A 26,469-nucleotide genomic window follows, 5' to 3' on the forward strand; every position below is an offset into this window, starting at 1 on the left:
CCTCGTACACACAGAAACAGCAAAACAAAATGGAGATGGTCACTGAGAAAAAAAAACGCTACTTAGCAGCCAAAATTTACTATGTGCCAAACTTATAATTCGATGTATCTAATCTGTTAAACAATTAACCTTAGAGAAGTTGAAAATGCCCTTAAAAACGTGCAACTATATGAACGCTCACACAATGGTGATATTATCCATTCCGACCGTGAATTTGCGCGAGTAAGCTTGTACCTTTAGACAGGTTCGGGAACTGATCTGGGGTAAGTGTAACATAGCTCCCGTCCCAGAGAGCCAGGTGATCTCCTCGCGCACCCGGGATCTCAGTGACAACTGGGAGAGCTGTTCCATGCGATCAAGAGTGAGTGCGTGTCCCGAGTACAGTCATAGTGGAGTGCGCTCTCGATGCATGCTCTTATGAAATTATTTATTATTATATGTTAGTTGGCAGTCGAAATCGGTAATCAAAACACGATTTACTTTGGGAAATTTTGGGGTGGCTTAACTTTCACAAAATGAAAAATCTACAATTCATACACGTTGCATAATTAGCTGCCCAAAATCCATTTTAAATGTCTCAGAGTCGTACAAATAAGGAAAATCAAACGGATAATAAAACTGAAACTGTTTAGGTTTAAAGACAGTGATACTGGCTCCTTCACGAACTATATTAAACTTATTTTAAATAAGTTAGTATATTTTGTTTGGTTTACGAGATCCTTGCCAAATTAAGAAATTTAAAAAAGCTCATTAAAATTAGTAGTATAAAAAAGTTCCTCTGGCGTTAGGCTTTAGGCTGTGGATCTGTAGAGCCGACCGCCATCTTTGATATTGACGTCACGATGGCCATCTTTAATGACCTTAATCATGACCCCAGCGGCCATCTTCATTCTGCCATTTTGTTTTCTCAAACTTTCCGCCATTTTAAATAACGATGTAACCTTTTCAATTTTCGATACGGCCGCCATCTTGAAAATCCTTAATTTTTATGCTAGAAAATATTATTTTTTTCTTAAATTTATCAAAAAATTAACTAATCACGTTTTAATAAAATATTATTTTAAAACGCCCTTACCTCATGAAGCTCGGAGTCCACGGTTTGAACCCGACCGAACCTTCCCCATGGTGGCTGCTGGCAGACTGACCCCCACCACTAATACTTAAAAATTTCCCCCTCCCCTCTTACCACTACCCCTACAAATTATTTTTTTCTTCTAATTTTCCCCCTTCTCCTCTTAACCCCTCCCCCTTCCCTAAAAATTATTATTTTTTCCTGCAAAAAAAAACCTCCACTACCCCCAACCTTTTTATTTCTCCAAGAAATTGTCACCTCTCCCCTTCCCTGTCTTCTTTCTAACATTCACACCCAATTTTCGGACCTGCCCCCCCCCCCCCCTTATCACGGTCACTATCCTTTAAGGCTTTAAATACCGATCTTATGACCCGAGAGTCTTCAGTTACATGCAGTTCCTCGCCCGCACCAGTCGTCTACCGAGGAGACAATGTTTGCTTGTTGTGCGAGTGGGGCGAATATCATATCGGCGATCGTTGCGTACGGTAATGTCCGCTCGCTAGCAGTTTTGAACAAGGAGACGGAGTTAGAATACCTGCCGAAAGAGTTTCTGCTTGTTTATGCACCACAAGAAATTAGATACGTCTACAAATCCCTGCCAGTGTACCTATAGCAGGATTAGGACATTCAAGACTGCTTGCCATGTACGGAGTGTGACAGAGGTATGCCTTCCATGCCCGTCACACCACACATGAGGTCGCGGTGCAGGAATCAAAGATAAGCTAGAAAATCGTGTGCACCGTACCACCACCACCACCTCCTTCACGAGCATCTAGCATCCGGCCATGTCAAGGCCAGCCTCGCAGCCTTGCAGAGCCAGCACGCCGTCCACGTAGCCTTGTCACTCCAGCTTCACAGTGTGTGTGTAACTGTGAGTGCTGACAATTACCTTGTTTCTGTGCAACATCCAGTGTCTTACGTCCCAAGAGGGCCCCAAAGTGAAGCAACTTTCCGTGACTTCTGTCATCGGTGGTGACGAAACCAAATCTTACCAATACATTTTTAAACCACCGTGCGAGTGGTCTGATCTAGACAGACAATCACAAAGAGATAATCGAAGACTGACTTATGAAGTTCATGCGATATCGTGGAATGATGGTGATGTTGACTATGACCAAGTGAAAACGGTGATGGCAGACCTCGTAGTCTACGTCCTCGGAGGCCAACAGAAATTTATTGTGAGCGAACTGTGCAGTGTCAAAGACATTGATTTACGTAAACAAGGAAACTGTCCTTTCTTCAACAGACTTATCAAGATGTATGGAAATGAAATTTAAAAGTGTGATAAATTTTGTAAAAGTTTCCACTGTGCACATTGTATTAGCCAGTTACTGAAGCTGTGTTTCTGTGACAATCTATTATACTTCGAGAACTAAACATGTATAAAATGTTTAAATATTGATTCCTCTTTAAATGTAATGATGAATTGTTGTAAATAAAAAATGTTTACCAAAGTATTTGTGTTTGAATTTCAGTGCAGCTTTGTTTAATGAAAAGTTTATTCATTCTACTCTTTCGAAAGTATGTGCAGAAAAAAATCACTAATGCAAAGCTTATTATTTATTCTTTCAAAGCATATTTAAATATAAATATTTAAAAAGTAACAATTTTACTTTTTCAGTAAATTAAAGATTAACAATAATTAATCATTTCAAGCAGACATAATAAAAATATAGTTTATTCGTCCAGAAAAATGGATAAGTAAGTCGTGAGAATGAGCACTGTTCTTGGCAGGCTGGAAGACATATTTTTTTATAAACTTCAGCGAATCCGAGAAGCGTGGAAAGTCACATGCAAACTTTGAATTTTCTGTATTTTTAAATGGAGACCTTGAAAACATTTTCCATGCCAAAACCTGCGATTTTTGCCACGCTTAGGTTATTTGGTGTTAGGAAAATGTAATTCTTTATAGATACTGTAACACCAGGGTGTCTCGTTTCATCAATAGAAATGCCATTAAGCTCAAACATGACTCGTTAGAATAAATTCAATATTCAATTTCGGCCGAAATAAGCCGTTGCCTAATGCGTGCCATCTGGATTTGTCAATGAGCCTCTAATACGAAGAAACGACTGCGATGATAATGTGTAGACATCTTCTCGCATTAGAGGAATTCTCATTTCTCTTCCAAGCGAATATGGTACTTGGAGATACAGCGCTCAGCATTGGTACTCAACCTTATTCATTGAGTCGCTAAACCTAGCTTTTTCCCAATGGTGAGGATGTCCGCCATACTTGTGTACTATGTAGCCTATACGGAATAGATATTTAATGCTAAGAGGTGTTAACAAACCGCAGCCACACAACAGACTGATCCTGGGTTCGTTTCTTTGCTTAAAAGTCTCGAAAATCAGGCCCATCGCTTCAAGTGTAGGTGTAATGTTAATTGTTTGTCGCGAAAATTTACAAGTTTATCACTCTGATCGACTATGGCGATGACTACTTCGTGCACTGTCTTGGCGATAACCGGGCAAAAAATAATGCTTTGTGGCACTTGAATGAACTTACATCCCAGTGGTACAGTATTTAAAAACCTATAAATGGAAATACTTTTATGTACTTTTATGTACATACTGTTTATGTAAACACCTTCTGCCAAATTACAGTTTATTCTTATGACTTTTGTCGACATAATATGTACAGGTCACGAGATACGTGCAAATTGTTGGCAGCATATATTGTCTGTTCGAATCCAAACATCGTACCTATGGTCCCAGATTTCGTAAAGTCAATTTGTTCACTACACAATATTTCGCACTGTAATGTATTAGAATTATCTTATAATTCAAACATGGAGTTTAAGTCAGGGCTTGCTTGATTTACTCCAAATGTCGCTCAGCTTGTACGCACCAACTAATAACTGAATTTCATGAGCAGTCCCATCTATCTAGTTTTCTTTGTCAATGTTCGGTATGGCATTATAACTTTTAAATCTACGAGTCCGATACACCATTCTCCTTACAACTCCAGGGGTGGGAAATGGACTACCCGCAGCTCCGAACTATGACCTGATTTGTTTTCATATCTGTACAGTTATTTTATAAGCACAAAGAAATTTTGCCTCAAATTATCTTCAGTCAAAAACCGAAGGCACAAGTGTCCGCAGTTTGTGTGGATAGGCAACTGTTATTTTTACTCACCTAACATTTATTTATGTTTTAATAATTTTCAAGTCTGTTTTTAGACAACTTAGAAATTTTAATACTTAAAAATAAAAAACGGTTGGGTTTTGTTTGAAATGATAACACACACAGTAAGAAAAATTTTTCAGTCTTTTTTTTTTATTTTGCAAATTTATTTTTTTGTACACAAACAATATATGTTCACAAAATGTTTTTTATTTTCACAGAGTGATTTACCAATTTTTTCACAAAACTTTTACATTACATTTACCCCGAAAACGTTACCCGCATTTAGTACACGAAGAGAGTTCATTACCTATACCTACATCAAAAAAATTTACATCAGCGTTGAAAAAAATAAAATTAAACATTAGGAGTCAATATTTTTTTTTCTAACCAGCATGAGTATTGAGGCTCTCCAGTGGTGAAAATTCACACTCTGAGAGTCTTATATTGTGGTACACGTCGCAAAGGTATCGGGTACACATACACGATTCGATATGAACCCATTCCTCGTCGTTCAGCGTGATTTCTCACGTTTGTGTGGCTCCGTCGCAATATTATAGACATCACATCAAATCTTGTCAACTAATAATTTTATGTTCTAAGGCGAGTGTGTCATTTCTGAATTTTGTTATGATGCGCTGGCGTGAAGTTATGTTTGTCATTTCATCCAATGAACTCGGAAACTTCATTCATGGTTGGCACATATTGACTGTGCAGGCGCAGCTTACACAATTTTTGACTGTAAATGAAACTCCTTCGTTAAACAGGTTATTTTGAATATTTAAATGTATGTTGTAAGTACACCTCTCGACGTGATTCACGGCCTCTTCACCGCCTAGTTGCTCGTAAATGTACGTCATTGCATTTAGCATAGAAATGGTACATTGGAAAACTTGCAATGGGCTGAACGTTACAGACTGAAGTCCGTTATGCTTGTTCATTGTGGTGTACATAATTGGCGTAGGTCTAGACTCTTTGAAGAAAGTGCATGGGGACATCATGCCATTTGTGATTTGCACCTGACTTCCGCGTTTGCATGTTCGGTGACTCGAACCATTACATCGCTCCGACCAGCGGAGTACCTACTGTGTTTGAATCCGGACGACGCAGATCGTAATAAACAGTGTAGCGCCCTCGCATTTCCACCAACGATTCTTCTCGGCTTTGTGGTCATATGGTTTCCAGGGGAAACGGGAGTACACTATTTGGGCGGAGGTGACACTATAGCCATCTTCTGACTTACACAATGTATTGCAAACATTGTTACTCTCATAAAAGGGATCCTTGGATATTACCGCGTGAACCTTTCCATTACCAAACTGAGTTTGTTTAACACCGTTTGAATTCAGGTACGCTACTTTTCTATGACCAACAATTAATTCTCTGTAAATACCAATGTCCTGTTTTCCTCACCTGTGGTGGTGTCTTCGTCACTTCCTAAGCCACTCTCTGAACTGCTCCACCACGGAAGCGTGGCGTCGATGAAGGCGGAGCAGGTCGGTGTCTGGTAAGAGGCCTGCCGTAGTCTGTCGGTTGTAGACAAACATTGGTAGATACGTGGATCTGCTGCTGCTGATGATGATGGAGGTGCTGCACAGGGCTCGACGCTAGTCGTGGGTACCGGACTAGGTGCGAGGTCGGAGGTTGGCGTGGATTCTGAACTAGGCCTGCCACCGTTAAGGCCTAATATAATGAGCCGTAAAAGCTGCCTCGTAGCCAAGTCTTCGTCGATATCTTGACCGGATGACATGTTGTGAGAATCGAACTGGTCCGACTGAATGCAGGAAGTCAAAACTGTTGGTTGTGATAATCCAAATAAGCTTGGTTGTCAGTTATGGGAATCAAACTGGTAGTCTGTTGTGCGAATTTAGCTAAGTCCGACTGCGCGCACAAAGTCCGACTATAATCACCCACTGAGCTTATGCAAATATAGGTAAGGATCTCGCTCGGTCGTTAAACGCAGGTAACTGAAGGCTCCCAGTTCATCGGGTCGTTATTTATAGCATTAAAGGATGGTAAGGGGGGGTAGAAGGTTAAGAATATCGAGTGGGAATGTTGTAAAGGAGAGGGGAAATGGGAGTGGTGAAAAAGTTTAGAGATAAAAGGTTGGATTATTAGTGGTAGTTTATTGCGAAAAAAAAATTGATGGGGTAGGTGGTAGAAGGAAAAAAAATAATATTTGTAGAGGTTGTGGCAAGAGGTGGAGGGGGAAAATTCCAAGAAAAAAATTTGGAAAAATGAGGGTGGAGGAGGGTGGGAGTGGGAGAGGGAGAAATAGGAGGTGAGGGGGGTTAGCACATATATTCAATGGTATTAGTGGTGGGGGTCAGTCTGTCAGCAGCTTTCATGGGAGAAGGATCGAACGCTACTTTTTAATTTAGCTGTCACCGGGTTCGAACCGAGATCTTTAAGCTCCATGACGTAAGTGCGTTTTTAAAAAATTATTATTTAAAAATTTTTCAAGTAATTTTTTTGATTGATTTAAAAATTCCAACTTTCAAGCATAAATATTACAGATTTTCAAGAAGGTGGCCGTAACTAAAATTGCAACGGTGACCTCATAATTCAAAATGGCGGAAAGTTTTAGGAAACAAAATAGCGAATCTAAATTGGCTGATCCAAGATAGCCGCCGGGGTCAAGATCAAGGGTCAAGGTCATCTATGATTGCCCCCATGACGTCACAATCCAAGATGGTGCTCGGCTCCATGGCTCCACAGCCTGAAGCCTGGTGTCGGAGGAACATTTACATAATACTAAAATTACATATTTTAAATTTATGCCTTCTCATAAAGTAGCCAGGATTATCGGCTGTAAACTATAAAAGTTTCAGTTCAGTAATGATTTTAATTCTCATTCTTGGAACGCCTCAAAAACCTTAAAAACCTAACTTTGGCAGTTAATTATACAAAAAGAGTAATTGGAAAAATGTAAAGCTGGCGCAATGTTATTCTTATGAAGCTACGATTGCAGCTTACGAATCGGAATAATTCGCCCATGTTCGGGCGTGTCTGCCACTCGTTGACTATGATCGGGACCTCGTCGACCATCTTCGGTAACATTTGTCTTTTTCATCCACAATACGGAGTTCGCTTCGAGCCTTGGCCGAGGACGGACGCGTCAAGCGGAGCTGCGAGATTCCAGGAACAGCCTGTTTGCTCGCACACAGGCCAGGTGGTATTCCCAGGTTTTTTCTAAGAAGTGTAAGCGTGCAAAACAACCCGGGTTGTAGCTAACCCTACAGCCTAGCCACAACCCGGCTTAATACCGGGTGCGTGGTCAGTGGGTGTTAGTGCGTTGTAGGGTGTAACTAGCGACATGACTGACCAGTTAAGTGACAAGCAGGTGATGCAGGAGTGTATCGACGTGCCCCTGCCGAGCGACGACGAACAAGAAATGTCTAGCGACGACGGCTTTACAACAGTCGTCTCAAAAAAACAAAAAACGGGAGGAAAGGACGAAAGACTGCGCCCCCCACTGACGAACCCCGCGATCGCCAGGCAGCAGGCCGAGCGACTTCGCAAGCAGCCCGTCAGAAGGGCAAACAACTCGGCCAGTCAAACGGCCGCCAACACGTCCGCAGGTTCGAGCCCTGCCCCGCCAAACCCTGCCCCTCAGGCAAAGAAAATGCAGGTGAAACCCCTGTATGTATTTGTTGATTCTGGCCACAGCTACCCGGCCATTAAAACAGTGCTGGATGCAGCACTGCAGGAGCGCTGGTCGTGCGTCAGTCGCGGCCATGACCAGCTCATGATTCACACTGCCACTGTGGAAGAGTACCACAGGGCAGTGCGTGCACTGGAGCAGGCCGGAGTGCAACACTCTGTGCTGCTGCAACGGGACGAGATCCCGAACAAGTTTGTGTTTTGTCGAGTGCATAGCAGCACCGACAAACAATTCATTCCGGCCGAGTTCGCCGCAATGGGTCTTCCAGTGCAGAACTTCTGGTTTCTGTACAACAGGCAGACAAGGCAGCCTATAAATAAGTTAGTCGTAGAGCTCCCGAAGGCCGTAAATCCAGAAAGGATTTACGACCTGAAGTCATTCGGAGGCCTCAGCATTCGTGTTGAGGACTATCGACACCCCAAAGGCCCCCTCCAATGTGGCAACTGTCAGAGGTTTTGGCCACCCCGCAAAAGGCTGCAGAGCCTCCCCTGTGTGCCGATGGTGCAGCCAAGGGCACAAAACCAAGGTTTGCCCCCAGGGAGGTGACAGGACGAAGGCAAAGTGCGCGCGATGTGAAGGCCCGCATTGCGCAAATTACAGAGGCTGCATGGCCTACAAGAGGGAGAACTGGCGTCACCTCCCGCAACAGGAGCGGAAAGACAGAGAGCTGCAGTCCAAACGCGCATTGCGCGAAAACAAGCGAGCAACAGCCGCGGCTCAAGTCCGCCCGCCCCCACAACAAGCCGGCCCCTCAGGCTACAGCCCCCAGCCCCCAAGGCAGCCGTGGCGAGCCCCGAGCTACCCCACCCCCCCGCAATGGCAGAGCCCTAACCAATACTCAGTGCTGAGCGATAGGCATGAACTGGAGTATCCTGTCTTGGCAAACCCACCCAGACCTAGAGGCCAGCCCCTGCCCCAGAGGCCCCCGAAGAAACACCATTCGGGGCACAAAAACGGTAAAGGCCGGGCGCAAGGTCAAGTGATGGATCAGCCAGGTACTAAGGCGCCACCCAACTCCACCACTCCCCCCAGTGATTCCAAGAAAGTCGCGCCTGGGCAACAACAAGCCAGCCCGTTGCAGACTGACTCACCAACAGTAATGCCAACTGCTTCACCGCAGCTAAATCCCGCGGAGAAGCCAGCGATGGACGCGAGCGACTTTCTGAAGCTCGTAGGCCAATCGGATGCCATTACACAGGACCCTAACCTGGCACACGTCCTGGAACCAATGTGCATTTTAATGGCTATTTGGTGTAATCCGTCCAAGTCAATAGAGGACAAAATAAAAGCCACCACGGGCTTCGTGACAGCATTAGCGGCCAGCTTTAATGCTGCACACCCTTAATTTAGGTTCTGCCATTAATACTAGCCCCGTAGACAGTAGATTAAGTACCATCCTTTACTGGAATGCGCGAGGAATTAGAAATAAAATAATCGAATTTACCGATCATTTAATTAAACATAATATTAGAATCGCGGCGATAAACGAAACACACTTAATTCCAACAGATAGTCTAACTATCTTAAATTACACTATTTATAGGCGCGACCGCGATACCAGAAGTGGAGGGGTTGCCCTACTAATCCACATAAGTATACAACATAGTGAATTTCATTTACCTGAATTTAATAAATTAGAAGCTGTGGCAATTACTTTTAAAGTCAATAAACAACAAATTGTGCTTATTTCGATGTATGCACCACCGGGCAGGTCACTAACTGAAAACGAGCTGGACATCTTATATGGCTCAGCTCCCACATTCCTAGCAGTCGGCGATATTAATGCCAAACATAAAGACTGGAACTGTCGGAGCAATACAGCCAATGGCCTACTGCTGCAAAGACACGAGTCTAACAAAAATTATCAAGTACATGCTCCCTCAGAGCCCACTCACGATAGCGGAGTACTAAGGCACAACCCCGATATTTTAGATATTGCATTAAATAAGAGAGTTCAAACGGGATTCGAACTCAGAGTCTTTCACGAAATGTCGTCTGACCACTTTCCAGTACATCTACTATTCGATGACGTGGACACTGACATCAGTCCTCCGAGAAAAATTAAAGACTACAAGAAAGCTGACTGGAGAGGCTTTCAGAAGTATTTAGTCGATAATTTGCCTGCAGCCGATGCTGCCAACTTCAAAACAAAAGATAACATCGAATCAGCAGTCACTGAACTTACAGTTAAAATTCAAACTGCAATTAACTCGTGCATCCCAGAAAAGGTGGTTAGATTTAAGCAAGATGAACTGCCGGTGTATATTAGGGATTTAATTTCTCAGAAAAATAGATTAAGGCGCGAATATACTCGACGTAGGCAGCGCGACATTAAAGCGAGAATTAATGAATTACAGAAAATAATTTCCGATGAAATAACTCTATGGAGGAGCAGCCAATGGGAGACGAAATTCTCTCAGCTACAGGTGCAAGATGGTAGCACCTGGAGTATGACAAAGCGATTCCTTCATAAGATAGATAAAATACCTCCGCTATAAACACGCACTGGGTTCGCTTTTACACCGACACACAAAGCATAAGCCTTCGCGAATACCCTTGAATTAGCCTTTCAACCTAATATCGAACCCTGTGACCCGCAATTTAATGCCAGAATATACAGAGACCTTACAATTAAACTTAATCAGCCTTTAACCTCAAAACCTTACTTAACTCAATCTCAGGAAGTTAAACAGGCTATCAGGCGTATGAAACCACGTAAGGCACCGGGAAACGATGGCATTCAGGCAGTAGTCCTTAAGAAACTGCCCGATGAAATTTTGGAATACCTAGCTCAATTAATAAATGGAATACTTAAACTACAGTATTTTCCATCGCAGTGGAAAGAAGCGAATGTGATAGTTTTTCATAAATCCGGAAAAGATAAGACACTGCCCCAAAATTATAGGCCCATTAGTCTGCTGAGTACATTGTCAAAAGTAGCTGAATGCATAATTCTACAGCGACTAAATACTCACATTAAAGAAAATGACGTACTGCCGGACGAACAATTTGGTTTTCGCAGCGCGCATTCAACAACGCATCAACTGGTCCGTATGACAGAACAAATAATAACTGCGTTCAATCAGAATAGCTATAATCTCGCAGCGTTTTTGGACATAGAAAAAGCCTTTGATAGAGTACTTCATGAAGGCTTAATTTATAAATTATATAAAACTGGCTTCCCCGATTGTTATATTAAATTACTGGCCTCGTATTTAGAAAATAGATCGTTTAGAGTCACGACAGAAGGAGCACAATCCGATTTAAAAATAATTAAAGCAGGAGTCCCACAAGGCAGCATCTTGGGGCCGGTTTTATTCAATATTTATATCCACGATATGCCTAAGCCCGCACACCGATCAGTTCAGTTTGGCTGCTACGCGGACGATACGGTATTGTTTAGCAGATCTAGTATTCTAGAACTCGCAGCAGACAGATTACAAACCGCGTTAAATTCAATAGAACAGTGGTGCACAAAATGGCGAATTAAGGTAAACCCTACTAAATCAGAAGCTATAGTTTTTACGCGTAAACATCTCCTGCCACTTGAAGATAGACCACGACTAACACTTTTCAATGAGCAAATTCCTCACAAAAATGTGGTTAAATATTTAGGCGTACACATGGATAGGAAACTACTATGGCGCGATCACATAGAGGCGAAAAGAAAAACAGCATTCACTAGGCTCATGACCCTCTACCCCGTCATGAGCAGACGTTTAGGTAGCTCTGTTAAAAACGGAATAATAATTTATAACGCACTAATAAAACCAATAATCACGTATGCAGCGCCGGTGTGGGCAACAGCAGCGGAATCTCACTTAATCAAGCTACACAGAATTCAGAATAAGAGTATTCGTATTGCGACAGATGCGCCTGTGTATTGCCCCGTAAGGGCTATGCACAGAGAGCTCAAACTCGAACTTTTAAAACATTATTATTTCCGAACTGCGCAAAAATTCTATGATAAATGTGCCATAAGCAGAAACCCATATATTTCATCACTGGGCGAACAAGATCCAGAGTTGCATGGAAAATATAAAATGCCAAATTCAATCTTGGCTCACAGACCTCCGTAGTGTGCTGTGGCTGGCTGAGCGATCGGCCAATCAGTCTCCCGCGAGTTAAACTTAAATTATAGACATTAACGAATAATTTGCTTATTCAAAATGGTCCGAAGCACGCAGGTGTAGGTTCGGCTCCCGGGAGTTCACTGCCTGTTGTGTTAGGGCTGACTCCCTATGTACGATGGGCATGGCCCGCCTGGCAGGCTTCACCTCCAGTGCCGGTTGTGTTTCTGAAAGACATGGGATTTTGAATTACAAGCTTGCAACAATGCCAGAATGCGAATAGGTCTTGACTTAATTCACCTGTAACTTTATACACCGACAGTTCCTCTATATTTAACTAGTAGTATAGTAGTAGATATTAGAGATTTGTAAATTAGTAATAAGTCCTAGATACTAAGTAATAGTCATCAAAAATATATATTTCTAAAATAATAATAAAAAATCTAAAAAAAAAACTATTAAAAAAAAATAAAATATATATATATATATTTTTAGTTCTTATTTTAGTTTTATCTTAAGCACTGCACGTCCATCCCTGAGTTGGGTGTTTGCATATTTCGTAACGAAATGCCTAGTTTGTAAGTCATTTATCTTTTTTCTGTTTTAGTTTCTTAGTTTTTTAGGTGCTGACTGGCGGCGGAGTGAGTGGTCAGTGCAACCACTCACCACCAGGGACGCTTGCGTCCCTGGTCACTAAATCCAGTCCTGGATAAAAAGCAAAGCGGACTACGAGTCCAAGTTCCCAACCCCCGCATGGTAGACTCTTTTCTACTCTGTCCAACACTTCATCCAGACCATCCTCTGTCTCCTGTAAACTCCTACACGTAATGCATGCCAATTTGCATCCCGCATGAATGTGCCCAGGGTTTTCCCTGTGTCTATGCAGGTTTTACCTGGGCCCAACCTATCTCTAGTTATAGTCTAGATTTAAGAGTGAGGGGAGTTAGTCATGGCGCCAATCGCTGCCATGGCTGGCCAATCCCCTCCTAGCACATGATGCATGCGACCCTCTCCTTGCATGGCTAATCCCAGCATGACTAGGCGTATAGGCTTCGGCCTGAGACGCACCTAGGTCCCTCCCTAACCCGGACCCCTCCAAAATACACTTAGTTTTAGTTAGGTTAGGAATAAAAAAAAAAATCATCCACAATACTGTACAGTTGTGCTTGTATCGGCTGCGAGGCGCACTACTGTCGTGGAATGCATTATTTTACATTTTTTCTCGGTATTGGATACTTCTACTATAAAAATCGTTTTATGTTATTTCTCATGGTGGGTACTTAAAATATTTAAATACGTTAAAAATAATTCGGTTGTGGGCGGATTCGAATTCACGACTTCGAGGTCAGCTACCGACCCAGTGCGTTGAGCACTTGGCTACTGGGTTGATCACATGAGAGTACATATTGTTTATAACTGTTAATTACAAGTAAATTCGAACGTAGATAGCTCCGACCTCTGGACATCGAGACATTTAACAGACTTCGGATTTATAAAATTTTCTATTGGAAGGAATTATAGCATATATTTATAGAGGGAGTTACCAAAACTTTTATTTAAATTTAACCCGTTAGAGTGTAGTATCACCATACAGTCAACTGTCATGACATCCGCCATCTTGTCAGTCGTCTTGGCTATCTCGAAATAATGTAAATCTTTTTGCTAGAAATTCTGGAAAAAATAAAAATAATAAGCATACTTATTAAAGTAATGATAAAACCAATCGATATCCATCTTCTTGATACTTGCTCGATGGAAAAAAAATTTTAGGCAAAAAATACTCATTTAATAAAATATGGTGATAATCCTAAAATATGCATAAATCCCTCATCTACCAGCCTTCGATTGATACTATCATCTCCTGTCCTTGGTTCAAACCTTGGTAAATGCATAATTTTTATTTAAGAAAAAACTTAATAAAAAACGGTAAAAAATTAAAAAAAAAAAACGCTTAAATTCCTCCTCCACGAGACGCCAGCAAGCTACCAATGCCATTTTGTATTTTGTAAATTTGTAATTATTAACGTAGAAATTCGGAAAATATTACAAAATTCATCAAAAAAATCACTTATTAAAATAATGATTTTTCCGATCGATATCCGTCCTTTAATTGATTCTCGACCAGTGATAAGAGTAACTGAAGCTAAAAATTAAATTATATTTGCCGATACATTTAATGGAGTTTATTAAGCATTCGCTATTCGATGACGACTCTAGACAATATATCTGTCCGTGAAATAAATACTATGACTATAATGGATTAATATTTTTCAATTTGCATGGAACACCTTCCAACACGTTCATGTACAATGCAATACGTTTAGTCCAATCGTCTCCGAACCAAGCGGTATCATTCGTCGATACACGCACAATTTTAAACAGGAATGTTCAATGTCATACGTATATATTAACCGTCTCCGCACCACGAGGCCAATCATGTCCTGAATAAAGACTTAACAATTGACAATAAAAAAAAGAAAGAATTTTATTGAAAGAAAGCACATTTGTCAAATAGGAAGTATATTTAAACATTTAAAATGGTAAGCACATTTAGCTAAAATGAAACACACACACAGTACGAAAACTAAACTCAGTACGATACGATCTATTCAGAGAGATACCATCTCATCAGTATGATACGATCGGTTGTAAGAATCGGTATGATACAATACCTCCAGCAGTCTTTAGCTCCAAACAATATTGGATCATGGTCTTGGGATCCAACAGTCTTTGCCTTCAAAGGTCTTGTCTCCAAAAGTCTTTGGCTACAGCAGCCATTGGCTCCAAAAGTTTTTGGCTACAACAGTCTTTGGTTCCAAAAGTCTTTGGCTTCTAACGTCATTGGCTCCAAAAGACTTTGGCTCTATCAGTCTTTGTCTCCAAAAGTCATTGACTCCAAAAGTCTTTGTTACAAACTGTATTTGGCTTCTCCTATCTTAGGCCTAACTTCTCCAGCGACTTTTGACTCAAGGTGACTTGGCTACGAAGCTACATGACTGCAAGGCTACTTTGCTAAGAAACACCGTGACTACGAGACTACAGAACTACAAGAATACAATGCTACGCGACGACAGGGCTACAGACTTCTTGCTTACGAAGCTACAGATCTATGAGACTAAAAGGCTGCAAGGCTACGAGCCTACATGGCAACAAAGGCTACTTGATTACGAAGCTACGATTCTACGAGGCTACAAGGCTCAAAGGTTATGTGACTACTAGGTTATAGCACTAAAATATTACGAAGCTACAAGTCTACGAGACCTACAAAGATTCAAGGCTACGAGCATATGAGGCTGTAGGTCTACGAAGCTACAAGACTACAAGTCCACTAATAGACTACCAGGCTACTAGACTATGTTGTTCCAACTAGTTAAGAGACTACAAGGATACGAGATTACGAGACTACGAAACTACAAGCCTACAGACTTCTTGGCCACGAAGCTACAAGTCTATCAGACTACAAGACTACAAGGTACGAGGCTACATTACAACAAAGGTTACTTCACTACGAAGCTATAATGACACATGGCTAAAAGTCTCCAATGCTACGAGACTACGAGGTTACAGGGCTACAAAACTGCTAGGCTACGAGACCACGAGACTACATGGCTACAAGGCTTCAAATAACTACTAGACTACGAGGCTAATAGGCTACAAGTTTGCGAGACTACTTGTGTAAATGACTCTAACTGTCTTTTAGCTCCATTCAGCTACGAGAGTTAATTTAAATCATGCCAAATAACTTTTCCATTTGCCCCGATTTTTGCCAAAAGATGTCACCATGTGTTGTGTTGAGGTAAATAATTTTTTTTTTATGTGGGATCCAGGATGCTCACTTACGATCGTAATAGAAGGAAGGCTTCGCTACACATTGTGCCGCCAATTATTATTTTTGGCACAATTCTAAATTTGAATTTTCGACAAATTATATCGCCAGTTATTTATTTATTTATTTATTTTTTTGCTGCAAGAACTTAAACTTTTTCCGCTTCCTGTACACTCCCGTTTAATCTCCGTCAGGCCGGTCTTCCCAATCTTTCCCAGCATAAATATAATTTTGCCAACCATCTAATGACCCAGAAAGTGCTATCATCTTATTCCCACCTTGGTGCACGTCCGTCGCCTGTAATTCTCCTCCGAGCCGTGACAAGAACTGCTATGTCATGCAAGCTATTTGAGCAGCTAGGTTCTAAAAGCCAGCCTTATGCGAGTGATTTCGGGAATGAGCTTGGGTCATTTTGCTCGTGCCCTCGACACGTCGCAGGCCTCTGCAGAGAGTGTTTCCCACTGGCAGCAGCACATTTCCCATCCCCCCTTACAGCCTTTCCAGGGAACCAGGCCCAGTTCAATGACCGAGCATCAACCCCGAGCCTGTCTCAAGGCACGACACCAGTCTCCAAATGTATCGCATCTGACCTCTAGTGACAGAGTTGTGAGTTATTTCCCCTGGGTGTTTGAACACCCACTAAACGCCTGCCCCCTGGCGCCTCATGCAACAAACAGTGACCCGTACTTCATTTCCAAGACACCAGAGTGCTGCACTAGTCCCCTCCATAAGCCCAATGCTTTAGCAGTAGCCTCGTGTGAGTAGATCTCTCCTTGTTACGGGCACCCCTCAGTAGGTCGCGCTGACATCGGCCAGTACCACAAACTGCGAGATATCGAAGTTAGTATTTCTCGACCACTCCTTCGGAAATCATCGGATCCTTTCGGTCCAGAAGCAGAAGCATCCCCCTTTCTTTTGATTGATGTCGTCTTTTAATTACGAGTCGCTGCCACCCCGAAAAAACTTCGCGCCGCGACAGCAGACTGACCACACCGAATCGTCGGCGAGCCACTCATCAAGACTTCACTCCGGTCGTTGTTTAAAGCTGAAATCCCCTAGGCAAGGGATGTGATCCCTACAACTATTAGTAGTTAGTAATTAGTAAGTCTGCATACCTCGAAGGAGTAGTCATGCTTCGTTAATAATACTTCATAGTATTTTTTATCTTTTGAATAATGGAAACGTTCGCGACAACCGCGTGTTCGCGAGCTCCGCACCCTGGCCGATGCTAGAAGCAATCTCCCTGTATGGTGAGTTTTTGACTTACCTTATTCCCTGGCCACAATCATCTTTGTTAGTAGGCATTTGCTGTCTATTTTGCTAACTGTCTGTGATCATGTTCTGATCATGTTTGATTCAGACCTGTTCACAGACAGGGTCCAAGGGCCGGATGCGGACCTAATAACACCACCCTCGAGTCCTTCCTCCAGCTAGCAGGACGACTAAGGCGCCCTGACGCCTCGTTAGCAGCTCAACTTCGGCCAACAAACATCATACCTCCAGTCCTTCAGCTTTTTTTTATATCTTCAGAATAACATTAAATCCCGACATTGAAAATATAGGAACACCAGAATTTTTTCTTTCGGGACTTTAATTGCTCTAAGTGTACTGGGATTGTAAAAATATTAACTTGTTTATTGTTTCTGATTCTATTTTAATTAGGTCCAATGATTAATGGTAAGATTCTAATTAGGCCGGCCCATTCTATAGATAATGTAATTTTAAATCCATGTCAATATAATTTAATAATTTTAATATATTTTTCAATCAATTTATCAAGTTTATTATTCTATGTGAAAGCAATCAAAAGTTAAATAAACATAGAGTTACTTATATCTAGACGAAATCATTATTTGCCTTTTGAAACTAAAGGATCCACCAGCTTCACAAGTCATCAAGAGAGACTGAAGTGTGACAAAATGATAGCAGAGCTTAGGTTTACTGTTTACTCTGTCATTGCTATGTGTAACAACATCAAGGAGAAAGAAGTTCGTTTTGCATTTATATTTAATAGTTCACAATTGAGTGTTTCTCAGCTGTCTCAACGCATATTAATAGACTAAGTAAAAAATATTTTTTTGTCTTAATCCTACATTATAACTAATATTGTAATGTTTTTTTTTGTATCAGAATTTCACTAACAAACGTCATTCCTAATAAATTTTCTTGTGTAATTGCGAAAAAAATATTATCTATGGATATTTTGCCCTGGAATAACCAGAAACACTAGGAGAATATCAGCAGCAGTCTCCCCAGAAATAAGTTGAAGCACACGGAGAAATACAAACAAAATATTGACATGAATAATAAATATAAAACGGAGGAAACAAATAAATGTCTTGTCAGGAATGACCAGAAGCACACGGAGAGAACCAACAAAATATTGAAAGAAATAATCAGGAGCACACGGAGAAAATTACGCACGTTTTCGTAAATCAACATCAGTGAATTCAAAAAAAATATTAAATTAAAATAAAATAATTACCTAATTGCAAACCACTTCCGTCAGCTTGTGGACTTCTTTGTTCAGCAAGGACAGAGTTTTAGCAGAAACTGGAATTTTTTATTTTTTATTTTTTATATTGTTATTATTTATTTTGTTGTTATTAACTGATTTTTATTTAGGAAAACGTGTGTAGATTTCTTCGTGTGCTCATTTTTTGTGTCAATATTTTGTTGGTTCTCTCTGTGTTCTTTTGGTCATTCCTTACAAGACTTCTATTGGTTATCACCATGGGCTCTTGATTATTCGTGTCAATATTTTGTTTGGTTTTCTCTGTGTGCTCAATGGTCATTTCTGGTGAGACTTCTGCTGATATATTCTAGTGTTTCTGGTTATTTTTGAGAAAACTATCCCTGCTCGTAATTTATTTTTGTAATTATACAAGCAAATTTATTGAATATCGTTTAGTTAGTATTTCTGCTACCAAATCATAATTTACAATATTTTTTATTATGGGGATTTCAGACAAAAAACATTATTACTCAGTCAATTACTATGCCTTGAGACAGCTGAGAAACACTGACATACAACACGAACTTTCTTCTCATTTATGTGTAGCGAAGCTCTCCTTCTTTTGCGATATAAGTAAGCATCCCGCTTCCCCCATAAAAAATAAATAATACTTACCTCAACACAACATGTGGTGACTTGTTGGCAAGAATCGGAACTACTTGCAACAGTTCTTTTGCATAAGATAAATTAACTCTCGTAGCTGAATGAGTCAAAGGCAGTTAGAGCTATGCAGTTTTGTAGCCTCGTAGACTTGTAATCTAGTAGCCTCGTAGTGTCGTAGCCTTGGAGCCTTTTAGGATTGTGAACTTGTAGCTTCGTAGCCAAGTAGCCTTTGTTTCTATGTAGTCTCATTTCCTTGTACAATTGTAACCTCGTATCCTGGCAGCCTTGTAGTTTCATAGACTTTTAGCTTCGTAACCAAATAGCCTGTGGTCCTGTAGTATCGTATTCTAATATCCTTGTAATTTTGTAGCTAGTTGGAGCCACATAATCTAGTAGCCTCGTAATCAAGTAGCCTCTTAGCTTTGTAACTTCATAACCCTGTAGCCACGTACGCTCGTAGCCTTGGAGACTTGTAGTCTCGTAGACTTGAAGCTTTGTAGCCAAGAAGCCTTGTAGACTTGTGGCTTTATATGCAAATCGCCTTATAGCCAAATGTTCCTGGAGCAGTAAGGTCTAAGCCAGGAGGAGCCAAAGACAGTTTGTAACAAAGACTTTTAGAGTCAATGAATTTTGAAACCAAAGACTGTTGGAGCCAAACACATTTGGAGCCAATGACGTTTTAAGAAAATAATTATAAAGTCAAAGACTTTTAGAGTCAATGACTTTAAAGCTAATGACATTTGGATCCAAAGGTTTTTGGTGCCAAAGACATTTGGTGCCAAAGACATTTGGAGCCAAAGACTTCTGGATACAATGAATTTGGGAGCCAAAGACTATTGGAACCAAAGACTTTTGGATCCAAAGACTAATGGACCCATAGACATTTGGAGCTAATGACTTTTGGAGCCAATTAAATTTATAGATAAAGAGAGTTGGAGACAATATATTTTGGAGCTAGTGGCATTTGGGCCCAAAGACTGCTTAACCAAAGAATTTTTGACGCAATGACATTTGGAACCGAAGACTTATGTAGCCAAAGACTGTTGGAGCCAAAAACATTGGAAACAAAGTCTTTTGTAGCTAATGACGTTTTGACCCAAAAACAGTTGGAGCCAGAGACTTTTTGAACCAAAGGCTTTTTTAGCCAAAGACTGCTGTAGCAAAATACTTTTGCATAATAACTTTTGAAGCGAAAGACTTTTTGAGCCAATGACTTTTGGAGATAAAGGCTGTTGGAGGTATTGTATCATATGGCATCTTGCGACTGATCGTATCCTACCGATGAGATCGTATACCTCTGATGAGATCATATACTACTGAGTTAAATTTTCGTACAAATGTGTATCTATTTTCGTTAAATGTTCTTTCTTTTTGATGTGCTTTCTTTTAAGAATATGTTGCCTTTTTTTTAATGTGTATCGATATGTCTGTACTCCGGAAATGATGGGCCTCGTGGTTCGGTGACGACTAATTTGTACGCCTGACGTTGAACAATAGCCTACCTGTTTAAAATGTTGGGTGCGTATCGTCGAATAATACCTCTTGTTTCGAAGACGCTTTGCATACACGCCTAACATTGTACATGACCTGACCTCGTGGTTTGTAGACAATTTACCTATACGTCTAGCATTGTACATGAACTTGTTGGAAGGTATTCCATGCAAATTGAAAATTATACTTCCATAATATATACAGTGACAACATTATTATTTCTTGGACATTTATCTCATATAGAGTCAGTTTTCGTATAGAGAGATAAACTCAACGAAATGTATTGGGAAATAAAATTTAATTTAATTTTAAGATTAAGGTACTCTGGTCACTGGTCGATAATCAAAACCAAGGACGAATATGGATCAAATCAATCATTATTTTGATAAGTGAATTTTTTTGATGAATTTTGGAAGTGTTTCTGAACTTCTAAGTTAATAATTACACATTTCCAAGATACAAGATGTCATGGGTATCTTACTGGCGGCACGTAGATGGTGAATTCAAGAATTTTTTTTTCACCGTTAATTATTAAGTTTTTTCTCAAATAAATATTATACATTTACCAAGGATCTAACAAGGACAGGAATTGATCGTATCAATTGAAGGTTTGTAGAGGAGGTGTTTATGCTTCTTTTTTGATTATCACCATATTTTTATTAAATAAGTATTTTTTGCGAAAAATTATTTTTTACATCGAGAAAATATCAAACCGAGGATTAATATCGATTGGATTTTATCACTATTTTAATTTTAATAAGCATTTTTATTATTTTTAGATTTTTTATGGAATTTCTAGCAGAAAAATTACATAATTTCGATATAGTGGCCAACACAACCAACAAGATGGCGGATGTCACGACAGTTGTCTGTATGGTGATACTGCACTCTAGCGGGTTAAATTTAAATCGATATGTCTGTTGCACTCTCTGGTAATAGATGCTATATTTCCTTCAAATTCAAAAATATATTAGTCCGAATATGTGTTTTTAATTTTTTTAATAATTAATTTATATTCTGTTTGGTAAAATGTCTCGATGGCCTGGTGAACAAAGGTGTATATTTTCCAATCCAGAAGTCCGAACTATCCAAGTTAGAAAAACTTCCAGGATGCACTAATAAGCAATGCTTAAATATGACCGACCCAGTAGCCGAGCGGTTAGTCGGGCGCGAGCAGCCGAGGCGCTCACCTCGTGCAGGAGCGGGTCCCGGCGGAGTTTCGCGCGGTCGAGTGCGGCGGCACGCGGCGAGGCAATGTCTGTCACGCGGATAAATACGCTATGCGTAACCTTTACGTCACCACAGCGTGCTATTGTTATTCACCAACGGTTATAAAATGAACTACGTGTAACCGAAGGTGCCGTTGAGGCGCTAAAACTTGACGGCTATTTGAACTGTGTGTTTGCGAAGTTTACGTTTAGTATGCGCGCGGACAAAGTGTTACAAGAGACGGGAGGATCTTCGCAGCTGCTGGCGTCATCGGGTGAAGCCATCCAGGTGCATATAGAAAGAGAATTATCGACCCAATTGTTAGTCCGTGTTGTGGACTTACCGGTAGAAATTGACAACCTTCGTATCAATGACAAGTTGGTGACGTACGGTACATTGATTTCTCTACAGGACGAATACTGGAATTAGAACTACACATACTAGTGAAGACGGGCGTCCGGCTAGTTAAAATGGCTCTGCAAAATGACATTCCCTCTTACCTGCATATCGACGCTCACCGAGCTTTCGTGACGTTTGAACATCTACCGAAAACGTGCAGTGTTTGTGACGAGGCAGGTCATATCCGGGCAGAAGACTGCCCTCAACTGACGGGGCTGAAGCAGCGCCATCTTAGGCCTTGGCAACTGCAGAGGGACAAAACAAACAACGCAGAAGAGGTGGTAAACACCTACCATCGCGTGACGGGAACCCTGTATAGTAAAATGAATATACTATGCTTTCACAGGTCGGCACTGAACATACACAGTCACACATACAGCGGGCAGTATCAACGGATGAAGAAAATGTTAATATATCGACAGGTCTGCCGGGCGCTGTTAAGAACAGGACTAGCTCAGACACAACTACACCCTTTGATTGGAGCAACAACTCGGAGGAAGTCACGGCAACAACGAGCATGGAAACAGGAATAAGGAGTGGATGACTGCTTGGCGCACGAGACGAATGCCGCAGCCGCCAGTGAGGGTCGCAGTGGCGCCGCATCGGCAGGTCAATAGAAGTGTCAACACACGATGCAAGTAGCCGTACACCGGGCGAGGCAGGTCCGTGTTCTCAGGTGGGAAACGGTCGGCCTTATATCGCAACCAGCGCACAGCGAGAACATACTGCCACGACAAACCGGAAACTAGACTAGTCACGGACGGAACAGATGGAGACAGTAGTATAGAAATGTATTTTCTGGCACTGGCTTCGGCTTGAGCTGCCAGTGCTGGAGTCCGCCATCTTGGATTGTAACGTCACAGCAGCCATATTGGATAGCATTAACCTTGACCTTTGACCTTGACTTGACCCTGGCGGACATTATGGATACCCGCCATCTTGGATCCGCTATTTTGTTTTCTAGAACTTTCCACAATCTTGGAATCTAAAGCCCCACTCCCTAATGGAATTATCGTTACAGGTGCCATATTGAAAATCCATAATTTTTATGATAAAAATAGGGAAAAATTTTAAAATTAAAAAATTTAAATAATAACATTTTAATAAAAATTATGTAAAAAACTCCATTGCACATATCGTTACGGTTGCCAACTTGGATTCTAGAAAAGTTACATGTTTTGTTACACCTTTCATCTTGGATGTGAATGATGTCATTGTTGCACTTTTCATTATGCCTGCCAGCTTGGATTTACAATGTTGCAATCATAGTTACAGTCGCTATCTTTAAAAACCATAATTTTATGCTAGAATATCGGATTTTTTTTAATTTATAAAAATTATAATAAAAATATAAATCAAAACACTCCTTCATCTTGGATTATGACATCACGGGTGCCTTCTTAAAAAAGCCGTAAGTATTATAAGATTTTAAATTTATAAAAAAAATAATTAATCTAATTTTTATAATGTATTATTTAAAAAAGCACCTACATCATTGAGACCTTGGTTCAAACCCAGAGAGGGCAAAAAAGAATAATGACAGATCATTCTTCCACGGAAGCCACCAGCAGACTGACCTCTCACCACCCATGCCAAGGTATATATATAGATATATATATCGCCAGTTAGTATGACATCATGTCCGCCATCTTGTTTTCGTATGCTGGAGGTTACCATCTTGTTTTCAACTGATAGAGTGCACTGTCGACATTTTAATTTAATTTTTACTTACTAGAGTACAGTTATCATTTATTATATCTGTCACTCGCCATTTTGAAAATTCATAATTATTTAACTAGAAATTTGGGAAAAATAACAAAATTAATTTTTGACATCTGCATTTAAGATACTGATTGATTCGTACGATTTCTGTCCTAGGTTCGATCCCTGGGTGATGCAAATATTTAATTTCATGTAAAAAGAAAATAATTTCAATAAATATGGTCGAAAGTACTAAAAAAAAAAGCTTAAATTCCTTTACTACCAGCCTCTAGTAAGCCATTGATGACATATTGAAGTTTATCTGGATAACTCAAAATAACTAATGTATAAAACAGGAAATAATTAAAAAATTCATTTTAAAAAATCTCTCAGTATTTAATAATTGAACCGACAGAATTATGTCCTTGGTTCAATACTTGATCGCTGAAAAAATAATAATTTTATTTAAAAAAATACTCTTATTCAATAAAATATGGTGAAAAGTCCTAAAACCAGCATTGTTTCCTAGCCAACCAACCAGTTGTAAGTTGATATGACCGCCTTCTTGAAAATAGGTATTTTAAGCTATAAATTGTGGAATAATTCCAAAACTTATCAAAAATTCCCTTATTAAAATAATGGTTGACGCGATAGATTTCCGTCTTTGGTTTGATTCTCGGCCAGTAATAAGGAAAACTAAAGCTTAAAATAAATTTTAAGTTCTGTTTCCCGTTGAGTTTATTAATCATTCACTCTACGAAAAACAACACTAGACAATATACCTGCCCGACAAAATAAATACGTTGTCGTGCTGCCTAACATGGAAATGTAATTTTTCGATACTTAGAATACCTTCCAAACAGTTCATGTACAATGCTATATGTATAGATCAAGCGTTTTCGGACCATGAGCCCAGGTCATGATCAATGTCATATGTATAAACCATATGTCTCCGAGCCACAAGAACTTCGTCGATAACTAATATAACATATTTAAAGCAGTAGAGTTAAAGTCTTCGAACTGTCAGGCCTTTAATATCGATAAAATCAAATAAAAGTATTTTAAACAATGGAACATATCTCACTTTCAAAAGGACTAAGAATTCCTGATAAAAAGTTTTATCAAGACCACGAGGTTTTCAACCAGTAAATATTCAGAGCAACTACAGATCAAACTACGCATATTTAACGAAACGACACACATTCAACAAAAAAAACAACAGTGCACACACTGGACACACAGTAAACACAGTAAACACACTGAAAACACAGTACACACACTGAACGCACTGAACCCACAGTATACACACTGGACGCACCGTACACCCACAGTACACACACTGGACGAACAGTACACTCACTGAACGCGTAGTACACACAGTACATACACTGAACACACATTGAACACACATTTAACACACATTGAACACACATTACACACACATTACACATACTGGACGCACAGTACACACAGGACATGCAATGGACCCACAGTACCCACACTCATTTAAAGAAAAGGACGCTGATTTGGAAACACAATCATCGAAAAGTAAGCCCTAATTGAAGCACAATAAAAGAAAAGGAAGCACAGTCAACGGAAAAAAAAACACACTCGGAAGCACATTCGACCAAGAGGAAGCACAATCATAGAAAAGGAAGCACATTTGGAAGCAGAATCATAGAAAAGAAAGCACAATCAGAAGCACATTCGTCAAAGAGGATGCACAATCAAAAAAAAAGGACGCACATTTGGAAGCACAATCAACGATAAAGAAACACAATCGGGAGAACAATCAAAGAAAATGAAGCACAATCAACGAAAAGGAAGCACAATTGGAAGCACATTTGACAAAGAGGAAGTACAACCCTAGAAAAGGAAGTATATTTGGAAGCACAAACATCGAAAAAGAATAATAATTGGAAGCACAATCAACTAAAAGGAAGCACAATCAACTAAAATTAAGCATAATTGGAAGCAAAATCAATGAAAAGGAAGGACAATCAGAAAAAGTAAAATATAAAGGAAGCACATTTGGAAGCACAATAAAAAAGGAAGCCATATTACAAGAAGAAAGTCATTGTTAGAAATAAGTTACAAAAATCTAACATTTTGTTTTTGAAATTTTAATAATTTATTTATTGCTCAATATTACACACAAATGCAAGTTAAACTTATGATTATTCTCTGTAGCCAGGCTCCCTCAGTTCTTTAAGTACGGAGGGTACCTACTTCGTCAATATGCGAGTAGTTTCCTCTACGAACCGATGCATCCAACAGTCTCCGTAGACCAATCAATTTGTTAAGATCTTCCCATGATGTATAATCAATTTATTCTGCTGTCGTCATATTCCTGGAATATATGTTATTAATATTTTTAAGATCATGATAATCCCAGTGTTCATCATAAGCGTGTTCAAAATTATCTGTTTTAACATGCTGTTTCCATCGTTTCGGTCACTGGGCTTCATCACAGCTTTCGATCTTGCCAGCTTTAGGTGCTTCATCACAGTCTTTGTTTTGTCACCAGCCTCAGAGTCTCTGTCGTCATCATCCTAAAAGTCATCGTCTTCACCCAGATTATAAAAATTCGAAATAATTGATGTCGAAGCTTCTTTATCTTCTCCAAGCTTCCTATTAAATGGACCATCATTTTTACAAAGTACGGAGGATCTACGTGAATTTGGCATGAATGTGTTCTCACTTTTCATGTTTATGGATTCTTCAATTGTCTTCATTCTTTCATAAATCAAAAACGTCCTTCTATTTAAGTTCTTTGTAGAGATAGCAAGAG

At 40.1% G+C, this 26,469-nt stretch overlaps 1 protein-coding gene across 1 annotated transcript in view; it reads left to right on the top strand.

Annotated features, from left to right (window-relative positions):
* The window catches only part of LOC134546166 (arrestin homolog), a 522,610-nt gene that overhangs the window by 330,831 nt on the left and 165,310 nt on the right, over positions 1 to 26,469 (top strand). The gene's annotated exons all lie outside the window — the stretch shown is intronic.

The sequence above is a fragment of the Bacillus rossius genome, chromosome 1 (genome assembly GCF_032445375.1).
Source record: "Bacillus rossius redtenbacheri isolate Brsri chromosome 1, Brsri_v3, whole genome shotgun sequence".
In the NCBI taxonomy this organism is placed as follows: domain Eukaryota; kingdom Metazoa; phylum Arthropoda; class Insecta; order Phasmatodea; family Bacillidae; genus Bacillus; species Bacillus rossius.